General features: G+C 36.0%; 7 non-coding genes across 7 annotated transcripts; all 7 read left to right on the top strand.

The window, feature by feature from the left end:
* The first annotated feature begins 57 nt into the window (after positions 1-57).
* LOC149814815 (small nucleolar RNA Z43) lies at positions 58-152 on the top strand. The gene has a single exon (XR_016428142.1). It is a non-coding gene; the product is annotated as a small nucleolar RNA Z43 (small nucleolar RNA).
* A 70-nt stretch (positions 153-222) lies between these two features.
* LOC149814814 (small nucleolar RNA SNORD27) lies at positions 223-300 on the top strand. Its single transcript, XR_016428176.1, has one exon. It is a non-coding gene; the product is annotated as a small nucleolar RNA SNORD27 (small nucleolar RNA).
* An 89-nt stretch (positions 301-389) lies between these two features.
* LOC149814813 (small nucleolar RNA U83) lies at positions 390-471 on the top strand. Its single transcript, XR_016428139.1, has one exon. It is a non-coding gene; the product is annotated as a small nucleolar RNA U83 (small nucleolar RNA).
* An 87-nt stretch (positions 472-558) lies between these two features.
* LOC149814812 (small nucleolar RNA snR60/Z15/Z230/Z193/J17) lies at positions 559-656 on the top strand. Its single transcript, XR_016428146.1, has one exon. It is a non-coding gene; the product is annotated as a small nucleolar RNA snR60/Z15/Z230/Z193/J17 (small nucleolar RNA).
* A 17,806-nt stretch (positions 657-18,462) lies between these two features.
* Positions 18,463-18,556, top strand: LOC149814811 (small nucleolar RNA Z43). The gene has a single exon (XR_016428144.1). It is a non-coding gene; the product is annotated as a small nucleolar RNA Z43 (small nucleolar RNA).
* Positions 18,557-18,789: 233 nt separating this feature from the next.
* Positions 18,790-18,871, top strand: LOC149814810 (small nucleolar RNA U83). Its single transcript, XR_016428170.1, has one exon. It is a non-coding gene; the product is annotated as a small nucleolar RNA U83 (small nucleolar RNA).
* Positions 18,872-18,958: 87 nt separating this feature from the next.
* LOC149814809 (small nucleolar RNA snR60/Z15/Z230/Z193/J17) lies at positions 18,959-19,055 on the top strand. Its single transcript, XR_016428145.1, has one exon. It is a non-coding gene; the product is annotated as a small nucleolar RNA snR60/Z15/Z230/Z193/J17 (small nucleolar RNA).
* Positions 19,056-27,448: the final 8,393 nt, after the last annotated feature.

Genomic DNA, 27,448 nt, shown 5'->3' with positions numbered 1-27,448 from the left:
CCCTCGTCTCTCTCTCTCTCTGTCTGTCTCTCTCTCGTTGCCGGTTTCCGGGGGATTGGACGATGACGAATCAGTGAAAAGGTCTCGTTCGTCGTAATGGCGATCGCGCCTTGCCGACCACTCTGATATATCACCACCCATATTCTGAGTCCTCTCTCTCTCTGTGTGTGTGTGTGTGTGTTGCTCTGAGCGTAATCTTCGTATTTTGGGCATGAATCTGGTGGCCCATGATTGATATCTAAAATGACAAGCATATGTCTGAATGCGCATATGTGGACTCCTAATCTTCTATCTGAGGCCTCAAAATACTGCTCTCTCTCTCTCTCTGTTGTACATTATTTTTACTGTTTCTTCAGGTTAAAGAAGGTAAAGAAAAGAGGTTTTGGAGGATTCTATGATGAAAGAAAGGGATCATATTCAAAGCCTGAAATCTCATGATCGATTTAATCCTACTGCCTTCCTTCTGAGAATCCTTCACTCTTTCGTTTTTAGATTTTCTTATTTGCTTTAATTTTAAAATTTCATGTCATTTTCTTGTTTTTTTAAAATATGATTTCGTTTAGTCATGTGATGAACTAATGGTATACTTCAAATGATGACCTCATTGAAGGTTAGTGATTGCAGTTAACATCTTTCGCTCCTATCTGATGACTAAACGGTTCATTTTTTTCATGTTCTTATTTTTTCGGTTTCGTTCGGAGTTGTTGCGGAGAGAGGATACCCTTGTGGCATTCAACAATGAATACCATTCAATCACCATTGTGGGGTTCTTTATGTATTAAAAGAATATTCTCATCTCCGATTGAATCAACCCCTTGACGAAACGAAATTGGGGCCTAAGACCAAAATTGCATCGGAGTGTGGAGTAGATCAAAATACCTATGTAATTTTCTTATTTTAAAGTTACATTTCTAAAACAATGCAAATGAGTTTCTCTCCCCAACAGATGCCTTATGTGCTTTAAGTTTGAGGAAACTCATACCCACCTGTTTTTGACTTGTTCGATGTCTCAATAAATTTGGAATCTAGTTAACTCGAAATTCAGGAAGCGAAGAGTTCCACACTAGGAATCTGTCCAAGAGATTAAGCGGTTGATGGCGTCTCATTTGATGTCTTGGGTGAAGCAGTATTGGGACATGGTATCTCACATTGTTTGTTGGCAGATCTGGAAAATCTAGAATTGCGCATATCATGAGGGTGTGTGCTTCCTCGATTAGACGTTGTTGTTGAGAACATTTGGAAGACTTGTTCAGACACTTTCTCTGTTGTGGATTGGTCGTGTAGTGTTGTGAATCAGGTTCCGTTATTTGCCTGTAGCGGTCTCATCGCCGATTGTGATCGGGCCCCTCACGTTCAGATTTGCATCTACATCCTTTATAAGACACGATCTGGTCTTATTCAGTTTATAACCAGAACCAATTCCTAGTTATTGGTGGGTTAAAGAGACTACATGATCATGAGGTTATTGAATTTGATTGTAGCCATGTTTTCTCAAAAGTTCAGCGGGGCCAGCATGTGGTGTTGATTTCAAAATTTTCTAGATGGTGTAGCTCCTTAATGCGGCTATAGAACGGCAGAGATCTTCATCTGCAACCCTTTATTTGACATGATTTTCACATTGATCATGTTCTCTCTAAGGGGCCTCTCTTGGCCATGGGCATATTCCTTATGTTACGTTTTTGCAATTACCTATTTTGGAAGGATAAACCAACGGATTGGCTACCTTCGTACGGTGATAGTATGTAATTGATGCTTGATTAATAGAATTTCAGGGTAAACCCAAGTGTCATGGGCCTATTTTTTCAACTGGGCTATGGTATTTTCTTATTGCCGCAAGCCTATTCGGTTGTTCGCTTGTCATTGCGGAAGCTTTGAGTATAGAGAGTGCAATAGAGTGAAAGAAAAGATTGAGTAAAATGGCAAATAACAAAGATTGAGTAAAATGGCAAATAACTTGAAGGTAATCACAACGAGGGTGAATAAAGAAAGCTCAACACATTTGCATTCATTTGCTATTTTGCTCTTAAGCACTTTATAGTTCAGATTTACGGGACCTCACTCGGGTACAAGGGTGGCCTGAAGAAAGTTACAACTAGAGATGACAATGGGGTTCTGCCCTGTTTCGCCCCGTTTGGACTAGGGATGAAGGGAATGAAACGGAGATGGAGACGTGGATGAAGGTTAAAATTCATCCCCGTGCAGGGATGGACTTACACTTTCCCCCACCCCATCCTCGCCCCCATTAATAATATTACTAAAATACTTTAAGTTAAGTAATAAAATTACAAAACAACCATGTTTATATATACTACTAACTTACTAACCCTAACCCTAAATCTTATTAGACAAAATGTTGTATCATCCATACTCATGATCGCCGCCCAAAGGAGAGAATGTAAATTTTTGTTTTCTTCTTTTATACCATCTTTGAGAAGTTGTCGCCAGAAGCCCTTTTTGTTCTGTAGAAGTAGAAAATCTAACCCTGAGTTCTGTACATTTGAAAGGATTACCGTATTTTGCTCTTTTTTTGTTTCGCTCTTTTCTATTTCTTTATGCGAGTTTCTTCATTTCGTACGTCAAATATTTTTTCAATTTAGGGTACTGAATTGGGGAGACGTGATGATGGTTAAACTCAATCAAATTTGTAACAGAGTGATGAATCTATAACATGCACTACCATATGCTCTCTCTCTCTCTCATTAATTTGTTTTTGTTGCTTCTGTGGGATTTTGAAGGGTCTATCTGGGTGTGCCCATTTTCTTTAAAATTGCATTGGATCAAGATTTTTATTTGTTGGTACGATAAATGTGTGCAACCAACTGCGACCTAAAGTTTTCTTGTCTGATTTTTTATGTTGGTGTAATCAATGATGATATCAAATTTTGTTATTGAGCATGACAATGATTATTCATTAACCATTCACTATCTTTTGGTTGAGGTTGCACATAAAAATTCTTTTTTTTTATCTGATTTTTATCTGTTCTAGGTTCAGATTATGGTGGAACTACTACTGTTTAGCTTTTCTCGTTAATTGCTTCAACCAAATTTGTATAGTTTGTTAGGTCATCTTTTTTGTGACATAAATATACAAATTTTCAAGTAATGAAATTCTGGTATTTTGTGGGTTGTTTTTCACTGAAAATCTTAAAAAACTCTCATAAAGTCATTATCACATTATTTAAAATTTATTTTCTATTCTCAATTAGCAAATATTGTAGTGTTTGATTAAAAATAAACTCAATTTTTTTGAAAAAATTATCTAAGAAAGTTGTGTAGAGTATCGGTGGGCTACCATTAACACTTGAAGTATTAGGCTCACTGTTTTTTTATAAGAACGATATAGAGGAATGGGAAAGCATCTTGAAGACCTTAAAGAATCAATATAAAGATATTCATCAGAGTTTAAAAATAAGTTATGGTGGACTTGATCAAACAGAGAAGCAAATATTTTTGGACATTGCATATTTTTTTATTAAAAATGGCAAGGAAAAAGCAATCTTCATGGGGATAGGGACGGGGCGAGAATGGGGATTATTATTTTGAGACGAGGCGGGGGTGGAGGTCCAAAGTCTCCCTCACCACGGGGATGAAGGTTAAATTTTTGAAACAGGGCGGGGGTGAAGACCTTGTCCCCCGCCCTTGCCCCGATCCACTGCCATCCCTAGTTACAAGTGACTCAACACTTACATCATGACTCAACCAAAGCAAAACAGACTGGAAATACAACTATACAAAGTAAGTCACAAGGGAACATGCTCCTCCCTTTAAATCGTGTGTCGTCATCAACGCCATCTCTTTTTCTGACTTTATCAGCGGCTTTTTATCAAAAATGCTAGCTTCCATATTGGTTCTGCTACCTCTTTCCACTGCACAAAATACTTTTTCACTTTGCTCAAGTAGTTGACCTTATGACGAAGGATCATATTGAGATGCTTTTCAGCCTGTTCTGTTGTCTGGGCCTTTTATAGGATAGGAGCGCATTGTGGCACGCTACGTTCTGAATCTACCTCGTTTGAATAGAACGATTTTAGGTTGTACACTTGAAATACCGAGTGCACCTTGAAGTTCGGGGGCAGGTCCAACTTGTACGTTAGCTTGCCCATTGTCTTGGTGATGGTGAATGGTTTTTTATACTTCTTGATTAGTGGGACCCTTTGCAGGATATGAACCATGTTTCTAACATGAATCATGGGTGAAAATGATGAAACACCATTATTATTGGCGTACTCTCCAACAACCATGTATTTTCATAAAAATATGCTTAACAGCAGAGAAATCATATAGAATATGTATTCATGGTTTCATCCATGATACCCACATGCATTACAAGAATGCATGTTTGTATGGATTGAAAAGGATAAGAGCTTTAAAATAAATTCAAAATACAATGGATGTAAGATTAACTTACATTTTTTTGTAATAGTACTTGATCTTCCAAAAAACGTGTTTCTCTACCACAACTTATGCAGAATGAAGTCCCTCTAAGGTACCCCACACTACACTTGAGTGAAAAGAAGATGAAAATCCCAACAACGTTGTAGGAGAGAGAGAGGGAGAAAGATAACTCAAGAATGCCTCTCTTCTACTTTTTGAGAGGTATTTATAGGCAAAACTCATGCATAGGTGAGATGTGTCATTGAGCTTACATGAAGAGAGATGGAGGGTTGAGATGGAGTCTAACCCTCATCTCAAAAAACATTCTCAAGGTTAACCCTTGACCCTCTCTAGTCATGTAAAAACTTTCATAAATTTGTTTAGATACAATATGTTGTTATTTTATGTTTCATCATTTTTGTTTTTCTTAAGAATTGTAGAGATTCTACCTTGGGATTCATGTGAGGATCCACCTTGGTTCTCATCCCTCACGCTCTTCCCAATGTAGGGTCTTAGGCAAAATTGTGCCCCCTTGGTTAGCTTAGTTGGTTTCATTCTAACTAAGTTTAACCACTAGTTACCTTTCTAAAATATTAATATTTTTTTATAAGTTTTTATTTTATTTGTCGTTACTTTTAGAAACTCAAAATTATAAAATTTTTATATTGGGTCTTCTAATTAGATCTGACTCTAATTGGATCTGGTCTAAATCCAAGCTAGATCCAAACTCTACAAAAAATATTAAAATCCTTTTAATATTTAACAAATTCTCCTTAACTTAAATTCTCAATTTAATGGATAAATCAAGCGTAATCATGCACTTAATATTAATTAAGTATAGTTTATAATTAACTTTTGTTAATTACTAAATAAGCATTAATTAATTATACTTAATAATTAAATGTTTAATATTTTAGTTCAACAAATGCTATTAATCCTAATTAGCCAGAATAAATACCAAGTTACCCAATTGATTAATATTTTCAAAAATTGAATTTGCCACATAGAAATTTTCTTTTTTTATTACAAATTTAAAAAAATATGGATCTTACAATGTAGGCAAATATGATGAAAATGTATGAAGCCTTATTTGAATAACAACACCTAATAATTCATTCAGACTCAGGCTTACCTTGGATAGGCTAGGCAGTACACAGCTCTATTGAATTGTCATGTGTTTATTGAGAGCAATAACATCTCACTTGTATCCCCAGTCCTCACAAACTTAGGGAGTCACGACTACCATTGTGTCCTAGGTGGTAGGTCCATAACTTTTGCAGAAGTTTAAGGTGCAAACTAGGAATCTCAGTATAAAACTTGTAATTTTTAATGATTATTAATAAATAAAGAATTCAACTTTATCTTTGAGTTAGAAACATGTTTCTATCTTTTAAATTTCATTATGGTAATTTTACATAACTAGAGTAAAATTGATATTTTTAAAACTATTTTAGATATTTAACAACCAATAATAGTACTTTTAATCAAAAACATGTTTTTAAGAGGTTTATAAAATATTGGTGTGATATCATCAATTTTTTAGATTTACTAGATAAATTTAGCCTGTTAAAAATCCTATTTTTTAACCAAGGGGTATTTTGGTCATTTTAATCAAAAATACTATTTAAAATATTTAATCTATCATTAGAACTATTTATTTTAGTAAATTGTGACTCATCAAGGTGTTATCAAAGTGTTTTGAACCTAACTAGATGTATTTTGGTGGTTTACAAAAAAAATTCTAATGAAAGGTATTTTGTTCATAAAATAATTTATGAGAAATATTTTAATTGAATAAATTATTATTTTAGAAAGTACCAAAATGATGAACTATTTAGAATTAATATGGCTATTTTGGTGTTAATGAGATCAGAAAAAGGAATTTTAGAAAAGATTATGAATTTTAAAATGGACTATGTTTCTTAAATTTAAATATTCATTAGAATATATATATATATAACCTTTTAATTTTTAAAAGAAAAAGAAAATAAATAATAACAAATTAAATCTTATTATGTATTTTTGTTTTAGTGTGGTAGCATGGGAACCGTACCTAACATCTTGGGCGCAGGGTTTAGAGAAAAAAAATTATAAACTCTAAGTGTTTAATGAAAAACCTTAGGTTGTCTTTATTTGCTCTCTCTCTCTCTCTCTCTCTCTCTCTCTCTCTTGCATGCACGAGAAAGGGTATCCCCTCTCTTGCTCTTTGTTATCTTTTGTCTTGCAAGGTCTTCATCAACATGCAATGGGTCACCGTCGTTGAGTAGGTCATTGTCGCTGCAGAGCAGGGAGGGTCGCTACCAACTGGTTCATCACTGTGGAGGAGCACCACCATCTCTGTTGTAGGTTGTCGTCGTAGAGGAGCACCTCGAGCATTGCAGGGGGAGCATATCGCCATTGAGGAAGAGCTCGCAGCACCTTCAGTGTTGTGCAATCAGATTGCTATCATGGGGGAGCTTTTTACAGAACCTCATTGTGGCTGGACGATGCAGATTGTTGTTGAAGCGGAGCTCGCAACACCGTTGTTGCTCTATGGTCCGATGCTTCTTTGGAGAGAGTGGCCAGCTATGGAGGAAGCACTTCGCTGGGTTATATTAGGTTTGTGTGGTGTGGATTTGGGTTTTCACCCAAATCAAAGGGTACAAATTACAAGTCATAGCATGGCCTTCCCATTGATTTTCTTGATCGCTTGTTGATCATTACAACACAACCATATTCAGAGGATGAGATCCGAAAGATTCTTGACATTCGAAGCCAAGAAGAGGATGTTGACATGTTTGAGGATGCCAAAGTTCTATTGATAAAAATTGGTGTCGAGACATCTTTTAATCATCGAAAAGAGTCTCGTCAGCATGCAAAATGCCTCAGCCAATCCATTGTGTGCTCATGATTTTGGAGCTTTTGGCATTTGTGATTGCACATCAAGTTTTTGTTGTATTGCTTAAGAAGTTATCTTTGCGATTTGAAAAAAACCCAAGGATTTTTGGGTTGCACTACACTCAATTTACCAGATCTACGAAGGTAAGATACCTTTACTAAACTTGTAGAGAGCATGTTTAACCACTAATTGTGTAAGCATGATGTTGTTGCACTAAATACTTAACTGAATTGCAAACATAAGTTATGCGTACACACCACACTTAGCGGTAGATATCTAGGATTGTTGTGTATGAATAAGTTGCCATATATGCTTAACTAATTTGAGTGTAAAATATACTAAAAATATGATACTTATACTAAGTATCAAAACGGTTATGAGCCAGTGTATATTAAATAAAATACAAATCGGGTAAACACTCGTGGTAAGTATGCGTAATGCAAATACATCACACAATAATTTATTTTATTGTATATAATATCTTCATGCTCACACACTTCACTTAGTTATGGATATCTAAGACTGTTGTAATTGTAGTTTGAAGATCATGCTGAGCATGATTTGAATGTATGAGAATAAAAGTATTTTTCGTGTTGTGGTTCAGAAAATCACACTTGTCATGATTTTAGATAGTGAAATATGAAATGTGTTTGTTGCAAGTACATGTTTGATCATGCATTTGTGTAAAATGAATGTTGCATGATTATTGTGATTGACATGACTATTGTGAATGCTTATATGAAATAATAATTTTGTGAAACATGCCATGTATGTTATGAATGAATCATACATAAAAGCTTGTGCAATAGAATCATGTTCATGATAGGATTATGCAAATACCGTTATGTATGGACAAATACGTCCCATGCTCTCATGAATGAACCATGATTTAAGTGAATTATATGTGAATGCTATTAATATATATACTATGTGTAAGACACAATGTCCATGAGATGTTTGCTTTTCATATTGATTCATGTGCTGAAACATGCATATATGACTTTTATCCTGTGTGCAAATCTTAAAATAAATAGGAGTTACATATATTGAGGTTTAGTTGCTTCGTATTATGAAATGTGTATGTTTATGTACACATAAATGAAATTCATATTTTGTTTATGCATGCTTCGAGGGTTAATCTACGAATGTGTGGATTTTGATAAAATTTGATGATTTCATATGACTATGTTAGGATAAGCGTCTATATGTTGTTAAATGCTATATGATATGAAATAATGAATGCATGCGATAAATGTTTAAGCTCAGGGCTGAGCTATGGTTTATGAAACCTTGTTAGCAAAATATGTGATTTTATGATTTAAATGCCATAATATATGATGTGATGCATGTTTATTGATGCATGAATTGAGATATGCGATAGATCTTTTGAGATCAATTGAATATTTGAGTCTGAATAGTGGCTCACCATCTTGTGTTTAGTTGACTGATTTGATATGTGATGGTACCCCGAAGTTGTAACCTAAGATCTTGTGATTTGCCAATTGATTGTATACATACTTGTGCCCGTGTTGGTGGCTATCGACCCTAAGAGTGATCAATTATATTTATTCATGTATGACAATAGTTTTCACTGGATAAGGTACACGTTGAGGAACTGTTCTCAAAGGATTCTCTATGAGGTTGTGCGTGACCAGATCAAGTAATTCAAGTATACCGATAAATCTATGTGAGAAAATGCATTGTGCAAGAGCAGGTAGCCCACAAAGATGGTATATCCCTGTGAGGAAGTGTATTATCTAAGACCAGGCAAACCATTCATCTAGGGCGGTAACTCCTTGTAAGGTTGTACATTTCTCAGACCAGGTGATCCGGGGTGGATCTTATAAATCTTTGTTATGATTAAATGGAATGCTATGATGAATTGTGATGATCTTGCAAGTTGGTTGAGATCACCAATATGAGTCTATAGATTTGGATTTATAGTTATAGCATAATTATATACTGAACTCAGATATGAGAATTAGACCTTTATCAATTTTAGATCATGATATGAGGCTTTGATTGTGATGTTTATGTTAGCGTATATGTAAATGTGATATCACACCTACAAATGACTAATTTTAACTTATTATGTGAATGACATATTATGCCAATATAGTTTCATTGCAAATGATTGTATTATGATTGTCTGAGTGAATATATCATACCTATGTCTCATGATTAATGTGTATCATAAATATCTAACTGATTTACTTATGAAGTATTTGCATGTGTTTTATATTGAAATGATCAAATATGATTTGACCTATTATTTATAAGAATTATGAATGCATATAAAAATGATGCAATAATCTAAATCTCTTAAATGCATATATATATTTATGTGATAACTTATATGTCTTGAATGTATATGGATTACGCTTTATGATATGATTTAAGGTTGAATAAAATATTAAGTGATGAAATGCTTTATGTTTGAATGCTTGAATGAATGACTTACGGGACATTGTTTCCCTATCTATCACTTTATATTTGATCAATAATACATCATGTCTTTACCTTTGAATGCTTGATATGTTTTCTTCAAGTTTAAGTTTGGGTTGCCCTACCAAACTTTAACAATTATGACCTTGTTTTATGGAAAACATGTAATGCAGGTAAAGTATGATGAGTAGCTGAAGCGAAGGACTGGTCAAGTTGCATACTCGAGGGTTCACTCTTACCTTACGATCTTGGTAGGCATGATCTTTTTGTTTTAAGTACTTGATCATGCAGAGACTGAACTATCATTTTTATACTCTGATTTGAAATAAAATTAAAACTCTTCATATTTCAGTCTTATATTCTATGTGGTTTGAAACGTGTATATCCGGTATATTTTGATTTGATTGTTATCTTTAGTGTAATCTTGCCCAAAGTCTTAACTATTTTTTAAAATCGTTTTCGCACTGTAAGATCTGATTTACTTATACTTGTAAAAAAAATTGGTCTTCAAATTTTAATATTGAAAAAATAATTAAGGTTAAAATTATGGGAGCATTATACTCAACCATTGGTGAGTTTTCTCTCGATCACAGACCTCCTCCATTGATCGGTCATAGTAAGTCACTCAAGAAAATTAAAATACCTGGCCAAATAAACACCCAAGTGGTCTCCTCTAAGACAACAATTGTACTACGAGTATTTGTAGAAAAGGTAATAAAGATAAACATAAAGCCTTAAATTTGATCATATTTATTTGTAAAAATATGCCCTAATAAGTCAGATGCATAATCATGATATTGTTCTTGTTTTGTGGCATGTTGCATAAAAATATTGTTATGCTTGTTTAGTTGACCCTATGATTTATTTGTGCAGTATAATTATTCAAAATGATATTTGACTTTATGTGCATTTAGTTTCGCATATGCATAATGCCCAATTGACACCACCATGCAAAAAGAAAAAGAAAAATACAAACAAGTAAACAGACAAACAAAAATGCAAAGATCTTGAGATTTATGTTAAAAAATATAGGTGCTTGAATTCTTGTGTTTTCATACTATTTTGGAATGTTGTAGATACATGTACTTTTCTTATATTTTGTTAAGAACAACCAATTTTTCCAATACTGCTTGCTAACATGTGTTAAGTTGTCAATATGGACCAGTGGTGTCTCCGCGTGGTTGGTAGGGGTTGTCAGTGTGTCTCCTTGTGGTGGGAAGTTGCAGGTTCAAAACCCCTTATGGGGTTTGCCTAGCTCTGGCTTGCTTTAAAAAAATATGTTGTCAATATGGTCTCGAACCCAAAATCATTTTCCAAACGATTTAGGTGAATCAAGCAATAGCGATTTGGAGGTGAATCGATCTGAATCACCCAACTTTTAACTAAAAAAAGACACATTTCAAAAAACATGTTTAGTTACATTGTTTTCTACTTGGACTCATCGTAGTTTGACCCTTGCATTTTATACAAATGCACTTAATGAGTGTTGGAGCGGAAGACACTGTCGAGTGCCATGTGAACAAACAATTTGAATATCAGATACTTTCTTTTGAGTAATTGATTATATCAACATTTATTTAATTGATAAATACTTTGAATTGATGAATAATGATGTGTTTGAATACATGTAGCTCACTTAAGATTTTACCCAAAAGTAAAACGATATTTCTGTTGTTTATTAAAGAATTTCTTGTATGTAATGTAATCAAATTGGTTTATCTTTGATGGTTTTGAACAAAATTTGATACTAGGAAGCTAAAACATGCTCACATTTGTGCTCAAGTAGGTCGTCTAGTACTTGATAGAGTTAAAGCATAGCTATTGATAAACTCATTGCATCATTAGCTATTGAAATTAATGCTTTAAAAAAAATCGCATATTTTTGAGTTGAAATTTCAGAACGTTACACACCCACTTAAGTGGACTTATGACCCTCCAACTTATCCACGAGAATGACCAAACAAAGAAAAAACAGAACAAAAAAAAGTTAACAAAATGGTTTTTCTTTCTTAGGGAGAGGAAAACGAGACTGCAAGTGAGAGCCTGAGAGAGAGAGAGAGAGAGAGAGAGAGAGAGAGAGAGAGAGAGGGTGGTGGGGGTGTGTGAGGGTGGTGGTGGTGGGGGGGGGGGGGGGGGTGGATGGGCCGGGCTGTGGAAGGGCAACGTCCACCCTAACCCATACCGCCTTGCAGTGGCGGAGCCAGAAGTTTTTCCTTGGGTGCGCAGACTTCGGGTCTCAGAGACAATGCTATGGTCTTGAAGGACGATCCATTTATTCGGACCAGTGGCAGAGCCAAAAAATTTTCGTTGGAGGAACAATCATTCGTGGAGAGATAAAACTTAAATAAGCCTTTGAATTAAAATAACAATTGTTACAAACACAAACAACTAAATTTATGAACATAATAAGATAAAACCTTAAATTGTACTTTTAAACTAAAATAAAAATTGTTCACTTAAAAAATACAAACAACTAAATTCATGAAAATTTTACAATTGACATCTTCTATTTTTCATATTTTGAAAGCAATTCATAATTGCATCATCATTGATGGTATCAAATGTCTCCTTCTCTATGTAAGTAATCAAAGCATCATTGATCCATTCATCTCCCATTTTATTACGTAGACGACTTTTGATATTGTTCATAGCTGAAAATGCTCTTTCAACACTTGATGTTGCAACTGGCAAAGTTAGTGCCAACTTAATCAATAGATACACATAAGAAAATACAATGTGCTTTTGAGTTGCTACCATCATCTCTGCTAGCTCTGCTAAAGATTTTAAATTTGAAAACTGATCACTGTTTCGTATGTCTGCAATATATATATCCAATTGATTTTCCAGTCTAATTATGTTTACTTTAGAAAAGTCCTTAGGGTAAAGCTCAGCAAGACGAATCAACTTATCTTTATCAAAAACAGAAAAAGAATTCTTTGGACTCAAGCATGCCATTGAAAGGAGGAGCTCTGTATTTGCTTCGATGAAACGATCATTCAACTCTTGAAGTTGCAAATCAATAATAACATACAACACATCAATACAATAATGATGCAATGTGGTGATCTTTTCAACCTTACGTCTTGGTCGTCCTTGAGGTGTATATGAGTCCCCTAGATCAGGAATTAGAATATCAAATCTCTTACAAAATATGAACACTTTGTTTATGAGAGAGTCTCATCCATTGTCTCTCAGACCTTGAAGGCACTGTTTTGATATAGTGATTAAACTCATAGCATTCACAATGTCTTGATCTTTTCACTGAAGTGCTTGTGAAAGATCATCAATTATTTCCAAAACTTTACACATCAAATGTAAGCAAAACACAAATTCAAAATCTTGCAACTGATGATATAAAATAATTGCATCTGAATTTTTTCCTGAATATGTATCTTCTGCAATAAAATCTAACACTTGAATAACAGAAGAATGCATACTGAGTAAATTAACCAAAGCATCGTAATGAGAACCCCACCGAGTATCACCAGGTCGTTTGGAACTTATTTCTTGATTTAATCATTATCCTGTTTCAAGTTCACCCAATGCAAGTGCTTCAGCAATTCGCATAAATTCCGCTTCTCGAATAAGCTCAGATCTCTTGCATGAAGTGGAGAAAAAAGTTGACAACCTGCCTAATATATTGAAAAACACATCAAGCAATGATTTTTTTTTAGCAACACCAACTAATGCCAATTGAAGTTGATGTGCAAAACAATGAATATAATATGCAGATGCATTTTCATGTAATATAAGACTTTTCAATCCATTAAACTCCCCTCTCATATTACTTGCTCCATCATAACCCTGTCCATGCAAACTTGATATGCTTAATTTATTCTTACAGAATGCTTCTTCAACTGCTTGTTTGAGTTACAGAGAACTTGTTTCAAGAACATGCACAAGAGTAAGAAATCGCTCAACCACTCGACCTTTTTCATTAACAAACCGTAAAACAATAGTCATTTGTTCTTTAGTTGATACATCACGAGAATTATCAAGTAAAATAGAAAAAAAAGTATCTCCAAGTTCCATGATAATAGCATTTGTGGTTTGTATAGAAGCAACTTTGACATTATCCTTTTGTATATCAGGATATATCAATTTGTTATTTTCTGGAGCACTTTTCAATACAACTTTATTTATGTCATCATTGATCTTTGCAAATATTTTCAACAACTCAATAAAATTTCCTCTATTAAGAGATTCTTCAGCTTCATCATGCCCTCGAAATGTCAATCCTTGACTTAACAAGTATCTGATTGCATTAACAGTTGCCCAAATGTGAAGTCTATATTCATCTTTTTGTCGAACACTTTGTTGATAAAGTATAAAATCAATATGTTGTTTTTGTTGCATCAAATTTTGATACTTCATTCGTGTTGAATTGTGAAAACTGCCAGAGCTTTCAACATATTTATCAAACCTCTTCTTGTCTTTCCAGTTATCAAATCCTTCAGATACAAATGCCTCTACACTAATCTTCTCTGTGCTTTTTGGCCTGAAAAGATAACACTGCAAACAATATGCTTTATGCTTACTTGTACTATACTCCAACCAATCCTTATGCTCATTATACCAAGTTGGAATGAACCTTCGTTTTTTATGGTTTAGTTGAAACATACAATCTCGAGGTTGACAAGGACCTCAGATCATATATGCTCTACGAACATTATCTTGGATATTAGGATGATAACTAGAAATAGAAGGACGAAGTGCAGGGTCTGCAGGTAACTCTGATTCATTATTTTCTGTTTTGCATATTTTCTGACTTGGTTCTCCTTCTCGAGTTACATAAGATTTATCAAAGATTGACCTTTTCGTTATAAACTTATTCATTCCTACACAACGAAAAAAAAATATGACAATGTTATATAATCCAAATCTCATTGCAAAAAAAGATCGAGTAAAATGAAATGACAACAAGAACAAGAACAAGGCAGGGGGCGAAGCCCCCTATTGGCAATCAGAGGAGGCAGTGGAAGCAAAGTCCAGTGTCAGTCTAAAAAATCAAGTTCTTGATGAATGATAATTCATTTAGCCAACTCATAACACATAAAATTGGCCATTGAAATCAAGACAAATAGGTTTAACCTTCTTTCATAACAAGCTGTCAGAATGCCTACAACCTATGTCACATGGATACGACTGCAGATACAAGAATACAATCATTTTTATGAAGTTTCCAATATGACTTGTATATAAAGGGATATGAAATAGCAGCAAAATGGAGTACCCATGTGACATAGCCTACAACAGAACTCAATCAAATTCTTAACTTTTAGTAACTTCTTTTCATTAAAGTAAATAAGGTTGAGCCTAAAACTGGAGAAACAAAATAATGAAATATTAGGTACATAAGCTTGCTAGCCAATACTTGTTTACTTAATTAAAAGACTTTTCTCTGAATACTACTGGCTATTTTCCGTGATAGATATGAGATCTCTGCAAAATATTGGATTCTTTTTAACCAGTCTTAGTTGTTTCTAGTGGTAGACCTGGTATCACCAACCAAACATGGAGGCCTTTTTTTGGAAATTATGAACATCAAATTAGTCATAAAACACAAAGAAGAAACAAGATGTCATATGGTCCAAACCAAGGATTTATATATTTAACCCAATATTCTGTTGTTAAGATCCTAGAACATCCCAAGGCCAGGCAAACTTTTGACCCTAAATCATCTACCAAAAGTTAGATATAAAGGTTTGATGAATCATACCAACAAAAAGGAAAAACAATGAGCTTAACATGCATGTCATATTTGTCCTAATTTGACAACATAGCAAGACATGACATTTCATTATATCTAAAAAGCATTTCTGGCAGAAGTCACACAAACATACAAAAAGTAAAGCCACAAACAACAACGCCCAATCATACCAGTTCAGCAATACGCATATCCAGTCCTACTCTGGCCATGGATTGTCGTAAGCATTCTACAATATTTTTTCCATAATGCAAAGCAGAGAAGAAATAAGAAAGCCATCATTTGCTTATGATATAAAAAATGCTTAATAACTAACATATAAAATGCTTCCAAAAATTTATGAGACACTCACTTCCAGAGAACAGAAAATTTTGTTGGTACTCATGTGATGAAATTTCCTTGACGTTAGAAATTGACTTTCAGTGTTAGGAGAATTGTAGTTTTCTATTTCAAAATTTATGTTTTTATTACAGAACATACATATATGATAGGTATTTTTCTGGCAAAATGCTTAAAAGACACATTTAAACAAAAGCATACTTCCTACTCACTTTCACTCGTTTCTATCACTTCTCCTTATGCTTAGTAAATGCATCACCCTTCGTGCTTTAAGGTACTTCTTAAATACTTGCTTTTCCCACCCACTTGTTCTACTAACTATAGGCAAAACCAGCATGACACAATTAAGCATTTCCAGACTATTTAAGGTCAAGCCATTTTATTAATTAATATTAGAAGATATAACCTTATTGGTGACAACCCTAGCTAGTGCACTGGCAAAGCAAAGGCTGATGAGTTTTTAGTAGATCTATGAGTCCCTTGTAATGGTTTACAAGGCATCAGACTATGTTGAATTCTTCTGTTCGGGTCATGTTCCCCTTCCCCCAATGGATTCAATACATTCCAACAAATTAGGAGCATATCCCAGTTCGGATTAGAAGTAAAAAAAACTAGAAACCCATTCTCTCGACGAGGAACCGCTGGAGATCTCACCTCCCAGTAAGAGACGCCCTTGTTGTACCAATCCCTCTTCCTGGTGGGGTTGTTCTCTCCGATCTCCTCGCTCCACATCTCCCTCGCGCTCCTGAACTCCTGACCGTCGGAATCCGACCCACCGACGTCCATCGATCGCTGGGCGCAGCCGCAGTGGCGGAGCCTGGGGTGGGCAATGGGCATGGCTGGGCATCGTGTTGGCAGTCGTCGCCGGCAGGTCTTTTGGTCGGCGACATGGGTCGTCTGATGCTTTGTGGTTTCTGAGAAACCAAAGGCTTCGGTTTCTCAGAAACTGCAAACAGGGTTATCGTGTTTGCCGATCGACAAGAAAAGCAAGAGAGAGGGGGTAGGGACTAGGGAGGTTACCTGAGACATTGCGACGGCCGGCTGCTAGCGATGGTCGCCGGAGATTGGCGAAGGTCCGACTAACTGCGACACCGGTGCCTCGCGTCGCTGGAGATTGCAGCAGAGAGGGAGAAGCTCGGAGGGGGGCACCGCCACCGCGGGTTCACCGAAGGGAGGTCGGCGACACTACAGAGCATAGGGGTTGCCGGCGAATGGGGTTGCCGACGAATGGGGTTGCCGCCTTGCCTGTGATAGAAAGGGAACACCGGAACAGAGGGCCAGAGCTTTAGAAAACTTGCGAGGGTTTTACCCCTCGCCCCTTTTGGCAGGCTCTAGACTCATCGAGAGCCCGAGTCTGGGTCGACTCGGTTTCACGAGTCCCGATTCGACTCAGTTTCCCGAGTCATAAGTCGACTCAGTTTCAAATTTTAGGGTGGGCAGCCGCCCACCCATGTCCACCCCTGGCTCCGCCACTGGATCTCACCTCCCAGTAAGAGACGCCCTTGTTGTACCAATCCCTCTTCCTGGTGGGGTTGTTCTCTCCGATCTCCTCGCTCCACATCTCCCTCGCGCTCCTGAACTCCTGACCGTCGGAATCCGACCCGCCGACGTCCATCGATCGCTGGGCGCAGCCGCAGTGGCGGAGCCTGGGGTGGGCAATGGGCATGGCTGGGCATCGTGTTGGCAGTCGTCGCCGACAGGTCTTTTGGTCGGCGACATGGGTCGTCTGATGCTTTGTGGTTTCTGAGAAACCGAAGGCTTCGGTTTCTCAGAAACTGCAAACAGGGTTATCGTGTTTGCCGATCAACAAGAAAAGCAAGAGAGAGGGGGTAGGGAGTAGGGAGGTTACCTGAGACAATGCGACGGCCGGCTGCTAGCGATGGTCGCCGGAGATTGGCGAAGGTCCGACTGACTGCGACACTGGTGCCTCACGTCGCCGAAGATTGCAGCAGAGAGGGAGAAGCTCGGAGGGGGGCACCACCACCGCGGGTTCACCGAAGGGAGGCCGGCGGCATTGCAGAGCACAGGGGTTCCCGGCGAATGGGGTTGCCACCTTGCCTGTGACAGAAGGGGAACTCCAGAACGAAGGGGCAGAACTTTAGAAAATTGGCGAGGGTTTTACCCCTCGTCCCTTTTGGCAGGCTCTAGACTCATCGAGATCCCGGGTCCCGATCGACTCGGTTTCCCGAGTCATGAGTCGACTCGATTTCAAATTTTAGGGTGGGCGGCCGCTCACCCATGCCCACCCCTGGCTCTGCCACTGCCGCCTTGGGTGATTTTTGCAGGCCGCTCCACCCTTGGGTGCACGCGGGTTTACACCCTTTATGGAAGGGTTTTCCGTACACATGGAAAAAAGAGAGAGAGAAGTTGGTGCACTTCTCGTATCGCATGGACCGCCTTAGTCCTGCCTGCCACTCGTTTTCACGGTTGCTTTTGAGGTCCATGTTGAGCCTTACGGTCTCTGGGTCACCTTTGAATAACACGCCTGTGTGTTTAAGATCTTGGGTTATTATTATGGTCATCTTCGGGTCGGGTCGGGTCGGGTCAGGTCCAGCATCCACTACGTGATGGGGCCCACTTTGGAGAAAAGCAAAACCCTAATTCCTCTCGGTGCCTCTCCGCCTCACTCTATATAAGATTATTAGCTGAAGCCATGGAGGGCCTCCCTCGTCTCTCTCTCTCTCTCTCTCTCTCTCTCGTTTCCGGTTTCCGGGGGATTGGACGATGATGAATCAGTGAAAGGTCTCGTTCGTCGTAATGGCGATCGCGCCTTGCCGACCACTCTGATATATCACCACCCATATTCTGAGTCCTCTCTCTCTTTCTCTCTCTCTGTTGCTCTGAGCGTAATCTTCGTCTTTTGGGCATGAATCTGATGGCCGATGATTGATATCTAAAATGACAAGCATATGTCTGAATGCGCATATGTGGTCTCCTAATCTTCTCTCTGAGGCCTCAAAATACTGCTCTCTCTCTCTCTCTCTGTTGTACATTATTTTTACTGTTTCTTCAGGTTACTAAAGGTAAAGAAAAGAGGTTTTGGCGGATTCTATGATGAAAGAAAGGGATCATATTCAAAGCCTGAAATCTCATGACCGATTTAATCCTACTGCCTTCCTTCTGAGAATCCTTCGCTCTTTCGTTTTTAGATTTTCTTAGTTGCTTTAATTTTAAAATTTCATGCCATTTTCTTATTTTTTTAAAATATGATTTCGTTTAGTCATGTGATGAACTAATGGTATACTTCAAATGATGACCTCATTGAAGGTTGTGATTGCAGTTAACGTCTTTCGCTCCTATCTGATGACTAAACGGTTCATTTTTTTCATGTTCTTATTTTTTCGTTTTCGTTCGGAGTTCTTGCGGACAGAGGATACCCTTGTGGCATTCAACAATTAATACCATTCAACCACCATTGTGGGATTCGTTATGTATTGGAGGAATCTTCTCAACTCCGATTTAATCAACCCCTTGATGAAACGAAATTGGGGCCTAAGACCAAAATTGCATCGTTGCATCGGAGTGAGGAGTAGATCAAAATACCCATGTAATTTTCTTTAAAGATACATTTCTAAAACGATGCATTGAACTAAAATTCTATTTTTATTTGAAAGTTTAAGTTTTAGTTCACATTAAATCTGAATTTCAATATTTAAGTTTGAATTCAAAATTGAATTTGAATTTAAGATTTGGAATAGTGTTTGAATCATAATTTTGAATTCAAATTAAAATTTGAATCAACTTTGAGATTGAATTGAAATTTGAGAAAGTTTGAATTTTGAGATCCACCTAGAATTCAAAAATGAAATCCAACTTTGAAGTCAAATTCTTGTTCATAATTCAACATTGATTTGGACTTTAAATTTTACTTTGAAAACAAATTTGAATTCACATGTTTAATTTAATTTTATATTTCACCTTAAATTTGAAATTCTAATTTGATTTGAAATTTTAGGTTTTAGTTAACATTGAATTTCAAAATTTAAGTTTGAGTTCAAAATTGAATTTTAATTGTGAGTTTGAGACATAATTTTTTTAGACGTTGGGGGTTTACCTAGTGATTCTATTAAAATAAATAAAAACAGAAATTACAAATGATCACCCAAGAGACGATAGCTAATCTGGTGGTTTGTTTCCATGAGAGATTATTACATGAACACAACAAAAAGAGAACTAAACACATGGCCAGCAGAGGTCCCTGGACAACACTCTATCAACAGTTAGCATTTGTGAAAAGATTAATGCAGAAGAAAGCTACCCATGAGCATCACATGCAGCATACATCAATCTACACCACCTTAGGTTATTGGATATCATCAAAACATGGGAGTCTTCTTCTTCGTGCCCTAACGATAGAGGGGAGCGCAAATAAAAGGAGAATTCTTCTTCTTCTTTATTTTTACATTATCCTACAGTTCAAATGTTCTAAAATATCTGAGCTTTTAAATAAAACAAATTTTAGTCAATTTGGACATTTAGGTATGGATACAAAACTTAACCTTTTTTACTTGAAACAATGCAGTAAGGAGGATTTCACTCCAGTCACCTTCCACAAACGCAGATCCATGCCCATCTGCCTTCTAAAATTATTTTCTTCATCATCTCAACTTACCCTACTATATGACAAAATGATGAATGTTCAAAAAAACCCTACAATTTTGAAAATCTGCTGATGTCCAAAATGGCAACTTTTTTGCTATAAAAGTACCTTATATGACACCGTTCACACATGCAAATTTTCTTACCATATACGAACTTCGCTCTCAAATATTCAAATATGCAAATTTTATCTAGTATTTCTGAATTTCTTCCAAATTATGTGAATTTTCTCACACATTTGTGAATGTCCTCATGCTTGCTTTCACATTTGTGAATGTCTTCACATATTTGCGAACGGTCTCCTATATGTGCCTCTTATGCGATTTTTAGTAAAAGGAGTTTGTTGAAAAAAAATTAAAACTTGAATAGCGTATGGGCCTTTTGATGAGTTGTGGAGCATGATTCAGTGTTTTTGCCCTCGCAGGAAGGGGGTCCGGGGGCGCCCCCCAGAAGTTTTTTTTTTGGGGCTTATGTTTGAGACATGGTTTCTTATGAATCAGACCCACTTGTTTAGGTTTAGGGTTGTCGCCTTTGCCTTATAAATTCTTTCTTTTCTTTCTCTCTTGTAGCAGTCAGAAGAGCAGTAAAGTTTTTTTCTTGGCGGCTACGGTTTTTTACTCTCTCTCGGATTTGAGGATAGGTTTTTCCACGTAAATCTTTGTTTTTGTTGTGTTTGGTTTGTGATCGTTCTTGTTTATTTTTTCTTCGGTTGTTTCTTGCTTGCGGGTTTTCTAACACCTTTAGCATTCAAAAGCATTACTAAAGCCTTTAGTGATACTTCAAAAGGACAAAGGGCCTTTAGAGACACTTTAAAAGTACCCTAAGCCTTTAGCACCTCTTAAAAAGCACATATTTGGGAAGAAGATAGCAAAATACAATATGACATTCACATATTTTTGGGAAAAATAGCATATTTTTGGGAAAAATAGCATATTTGGGAGGACATTCACATATTCTCATATTTTGAGAGAAAATTTGCAAATGTGTGGATAAAAATTCACATATTTAGAAGAAAATCATAAATAAATGAGAAAATTCATAAATATTTTTTTGAACTTCATGAGGTATATATGGATCACATCGGATATTTGCAAGGTTACATGGTTCAATTTAAGAGGAGGTTCACATATTTTTTATGTGAATTTCATATTATATATGTGAACTTAATCAAGCATTTGCGAAGTTTCGAGGTTTTGATTTAACATGATATTTGCAAATATGATTATGTGAACTTCATGATGTTCGCAAAAAAAATGTACAACCCTTCTTTTAAGTGAGAGTTTGTGATACCTGACGAGCGGAACGATATATCGCATGAACTTCATGAGTTTTACACATGCAAAAGCTAAAAAAGTTTCAACTAAATTGGCTATTTGTAATTTTGGACATGAGGCAAATTTCAAAAATTGTGTTATTTTTTTGTACAGTACAATCATTTTGTGGCAATAAAACCTAGCCTCTAAGAAACTCCATTTGCCAATCAAAATAAGACATCTCATCCCTTTGGTCTTATCATGGCCAAGTTGTTGCATGGCAGTTAAATCCAGATAATTTGTCTCAAAATCCCATTAGACCCAGAAAACCTAGAGCTTAATCCATTGCAAAACTATATATTAGGGGCCTATTCCTCTCATTTCTACAACCAAATCTATATAATAGGCGCCTTTTTCTCTCATTTCTACATCTAAAACTTGAGTAAGGACATTCTGACACTGTGATCGTTGACCATAGCATAAGTGCCCTCACTCTACTGAGTTTGCTTGCCAAATCTAGTTTTTAAGACAACCCAATTAGGTTTCCCTTGCTGAATGCAGGTCTCCAAAACTCAAGCCTTGCATCGATTCTATCGGATTTTCTATTCTCTCGTTAATTTAGGAGGGCTTCACAAGCCCATGGTAAGGTTCAACTTATTTATTTTATTTTATTTGTTTTGTATTAGAGTGAATTTATTTAACATATTTCATATTTGTGTGTTTTCTACCATTTCTTTTGAGCCTAGGTGGTGAATTAATTTAGGAGGGCCAAGTTGTTTTGTATTAGAAGGGTGGTCGGCTAGATTGGAGAAGAAGATAGTGAATGAGAGAGGAGGCTATGCCGACTAAGAGAGAGAGAGAGAGAGAGAGAGAGAGAGAGAGAGAGAGAGAGAGAGAGAGAGAGAGAGAGAGAGAGAGAGAGAGAGGTTGGAGTGGTTGAGGGACATTTGGAGATGGTTGGGAGGTTGTGATAACCTAACAAGTTGTTAGAGCGCAAATATCAAGCCAGTGAGGTCTAAGGCCATTATTCTTATTGAGAATCCAAGCTTAGAGCTAAAGAGTACACACTAGAATGTGATACAAGAGAAGGGGCTTAGGGTATTTGTAAACCCAATGGCCAAAATGCTCTCTCTAACTACCCTTGCCATCTCAATCCAAGTACAATTTCTTAAATACCCTTGATATTACAACAATTTTCGGCCACCCAATCCCATGGACCTGCCCAAGCTACATCCCTTTAGTCGATCCTTCAAGTAGGCTAGTCGGCTTGTGTGTTTGAGCCTTGTCTTTTGCCTGAGCTCGTATCACAAACAAAGGAGTTCAAGTCCTACTGAGATCCTTCCCAAATTGGGGATGAAAACCAATCAACTTATAAGTTGGGGACCTACTCCTTCAAAAAAACATTTCAAAAACTTTATTTGTTTTCTTTTAAAATTTATTTTGAAACAAAATACATATTTACAATCTTTTTTGGCACCTCTGGTAGTGCCCCGCATGTTCTACTAAAGCTTTTGGAGATTGGATCTTAACATATACAGATAGGTCCATTTTTAGATAAATTTTTTTTTTTATTTTCTTCATATCTCATGCTCGAATTCCAGAATCTAGTGATTTTTTTGCGTCCAAATACCAAGTCATTTCTTTATAGTATTTCTTGTTGGAGGATTAGAAAACCCCTCTGAGTTGGAATCCTTTGTTTAAATTTTAAAATTTGGGAGTCCAGGTTCTTGAAAACTTTAGGCTGCATTTGGATGACATTGCATCACTCTCTTTTGAATTGTGTTGAACGACACCAAAACCGAGTTAATGCAAACCTGGTTTGTCTTAAAACCAGGTCTGAAATCCAGTTTGAAAAAATGAGGTCCCCCCTCTATTTTCACAAGGGAAATGGGGTTTTTGGGGGTCCTACTGTGTGCATCCGCCCCACCCCCAACCCCCTTCTTGCCCTGTCTTCCGTCATCCAATCCTCCCTCTTCGTCAGTGGATTCCGGCAGCGAGTTGCAGCAACTCCGATGACACGATTCGATGGGAACTTTCAGCGAGGGGCCTCAGTGGCCAGGTATGAGCTATCTCTCACAGTTCTAGAGTTCTTCACTCTTGTTTTTCTTGACGAGGCGATCTTTTATTTTGATCGGTGCTTTTCTCCTTCTGTTTTACTGATCTTAAACTAATTTGATGGTTTTGATTTCTTTTCTTGCAAATGTGACGAGCCAACTCAACATCATCATAGGAAAGGAGATCATCACAATACCTGGGTTATTTGGGAGATAGATATGAAAGCAAAGAAGTTAAGGTTGTATAATTCGATGAGAACTACAAAACATGCTGATAGGAACACCATAAATATGATATGTAACGTTATCACCTATTCAATATTGTTTTTTTTTTTCAAGTACTCATTCGGTTTAATGTTGTGTTGTAGGTTCATTTTTTTGCAAGATGGATTGATTATGATATTTATGCAGAATGGTTGGCTACTGTTGTACAAGATATTATTAAGCAATGAAACTGGTCATTATTTTTTTACATGTTTGTTCACTTGGTATATGAATGTTACATGTATGATTGTAGAATATATGTTCTTTTATATATGCAATAATACTTAAGATTAAATGAACCATTAAATTTTACACAGATACACAATGTTGCCTATCATATTTTTTTTATGATATTTGTTGTGCATTACTGAGTAACCTTTTTCCAAGTTAATGTAATTGTAGTTAGGTGTTGATTGATAAAGATTTATAAATGTGAAAGGAAGATCGTCTGTGATGAGTGTAAGAAAAAGAGAATTGAGTTTGCAACAATAAAAGTTAATGAAGTGTCTAAGTCGGAGGATGCCTTTACGCTTGAGGATGTAGAGACGACATCAGATAATGAGGTGCCAAATGGTGATGAGAGATTGTAGGAGCTCTGGGTAATCATGGTTATTGTTTGATGATGGTTGTATATATAATAAGAACCATGTGGATGACTATGCAAATTTTAGACTATGAATATCAGTAGGGTATTATGTATTAACTATGGATGTAAAAAATTGCACATAAAATTTAAAATTTATGTGAATAACTATGCAGATTTTTTACTATATGTATTTACCTATTTGTAACAGGTGATTGATTTGTTTACGAGAATGAATTGTGCATATAACAGATAATAAAGTTGTTTAATCTTGTTTTTTATTTGATATGCGTCGTTTATGTAACATGTAATTTATTTGTTTATGAGAATCAATTGCGATTTTTTTTTAAAAGGTCCACATGCTTTGAAAAATGATCGTCTAAAATATTCTTTGATGTAGTAAAGCCCATACATATTAAATTGTCATGAACAAGTACAATTTAGTTGAACCATGAGAAATTTGAAATCCAAAAATGATTTTGGTATCCCATATCTTTCTCAATTATTTATTTTATATTTTTCTTTGTTGGTTGACTTCATTACATAATGAAACAATAATTCACTTACCCCCTTTTTTGTATTTTTGTAGTTTGCTAGGGTGTTTTCAATTTGATTTTATTGCCCTGCCAGCCATATGCAAGTTCAGGATAAGGGTACTCCTGATGGATTACCTTTAAGGGTCACTTTGATGTCATTCATCCATACAATAAATGACATTCTAACCCAATCATGGTTGAATTTCATGCAATTCATCCGTACTCGAGAAAAGTTAGGTGTATTACTACTCTCTTGAATAGTAGGCTTTAAGTAAATTTCACATTAAGAAGGAATTTCACAAGGTACATGCGAAATTTTGTTTATTCTTTTTGCACTAGAAATGAATTTCGTAAGGTACGTGCGAACTGAAAGTAACTAAAAAAATCAACCATTTATTACATAAACAACACATACCAAATAAAAAATAAAAATCAAACAACTTTATTCCATGTCACATACATAATTCATCCTCATAAAAAAAAAGAGTCAAACAACTTTATTCAATGTTATATACACAATTCATTTATGAACAACTTCATCACCTCATACACACACACATTTATTATTTTATATGTAACATAACAAAGATTAATTAATGTACATAACAAAATTCAATAATATATAAAGTTTAATTAATGTAAATAATAAATTTCAATAATATATAAAGTTTAATGATATATACTACAAAATTCATCGCTTTAGTAGCTCCTTGATGTAATTTTGTAAATTAGCGATAAGAGCACCTTGAGAGTTAAGCATCTCACTCAGCCTGACAACTTTTTTCCTTAATCAGACATTTTCTACATCCGCCCTAGTAGTACTTATTGTAACCCCAACTTTCTTCTCATTGTGGACCTTATCTCCATATTCATCCTTGTTTACATCGGCCATGGATTCCCTATTGATGTCTTCCCCACCATCGTATAAGTCTTCCAGTTCATATTCAAACAAAGTGGAGTAATCATTCTTCTTATCCTTCATTATGCCATGTTTTGTTTTACTAACTACTCTAGGGCAACATGGTATTTGTTGACCAAAGCAAAATTGTCGGACCAACATATGCCATAGCTAGTTACTGCTCAACTTTTTTTATGTTGTGCAACCAAATATCACTCCTTATGAGGTCTCTCATGTGCACAACTACATCCTCATTTACTGCGTCTACATATGAGCACTATGTTACCTAAAATATAAAAAACATCATGAACACCTCCAACAAAAGAATGAACACCTCCAACAGATTATTTAAAGAAAACTTACATGTACTTCGGTAATGTTTTGTAATTGTGATATGCAAGATGCCCTATTGATATTAGGACCTAACTCTCTTCGATCATTTCTATCCTCATTGTAACATATTTATCTCTACATTACAACACAAAAATTCAGAAAAAAGGTTATATCTCAAGGGCCTTCCAATGGATATGTGCTCTCATATCCAAATATATAAAGATCAATACAAGAATTACTGCCACATTAACAATCTATAGATAATGAATGCAAAAAAATATCAAATAGGAAACATAAAAGAATGAGCACCTTTAACATAACCAAAATGCCTGTAATATTTTTTTTGATAATCTTGCACTTAAACAAACCAACATACATGTGTGCAAGAATGACAACTCTCCATGCATATTCATCGATGAAAGTCAATGGTTGCAACAATTTCAAGTATGATCTATGGATCATCTTCCCACTCGAGTCGATGAATAAGCATGCACCAAAAAAGTAGAACAAGATTACTTTAATGTCACTCTGCGGATTCTTTAAACAATTCTCTTAAAAAATCAACACTAGCTTCCCATGGAACTCTTTGTCAATATAGGGTCATAGTGGTTCCTCAACCATGATAACTTGACTCCAACACCATCCTATGCCTCATCAACCGCATCTACGAGGACACAACCTAAATCCTTGAATTCTCCCCAATGATGTCCATTCATTGGCTTTCCATGACACTTTAATCCAATGATTCATGTTACGTCCTCCAACATAATTATCATTTCAATGTCTTTGAAGATGAATGTATTTGAAAACGGACTCCAAAACTGCACAATAGAATCTACGAGACCGGTTGATGTTTCATGGGGTGATCTCCAAGAATTTTCAAAAATGCATCTGATTCGGCAAATCTTTGTGGGACTCTGTCAATACTAGAAACTATGAGTGTGCTTTGTGTCACAAGAATCAGTGCACGCAGGGTAGTGGAGGCTAATGTGGTTGTTGCACTCACATGCACATATTCAATAATTATAACATTTTCACTTATTGAAATGCAAGTACACAAACACACAAATAAATACATAACTATGCATAGCATGCATGATCTATATATACATACATTATATATATATATATATATATATATATATATATATATATATATATATATATGTGTGTGTGTGTGTGTGT

Source organism: Nuphar pumila, chromosome 15, assembly GCF_984573655.1.
Source record: "Nuphar pumila chromosome 15, dmNupPumi1.hap1.1, whole genome shotgun sequence".
Lineage (NCBI taxonomy): Eukaryota > Viridiplantae > Streptophyta > Magnoliopsida > Nymphaeales > Nymphaeaceae > Nuphar > Nuphar pumila.
Note: the sequence above shows the minus strand (reverse complement) of the source record. Positions and strands in the feature narration are given on the sequence as shown.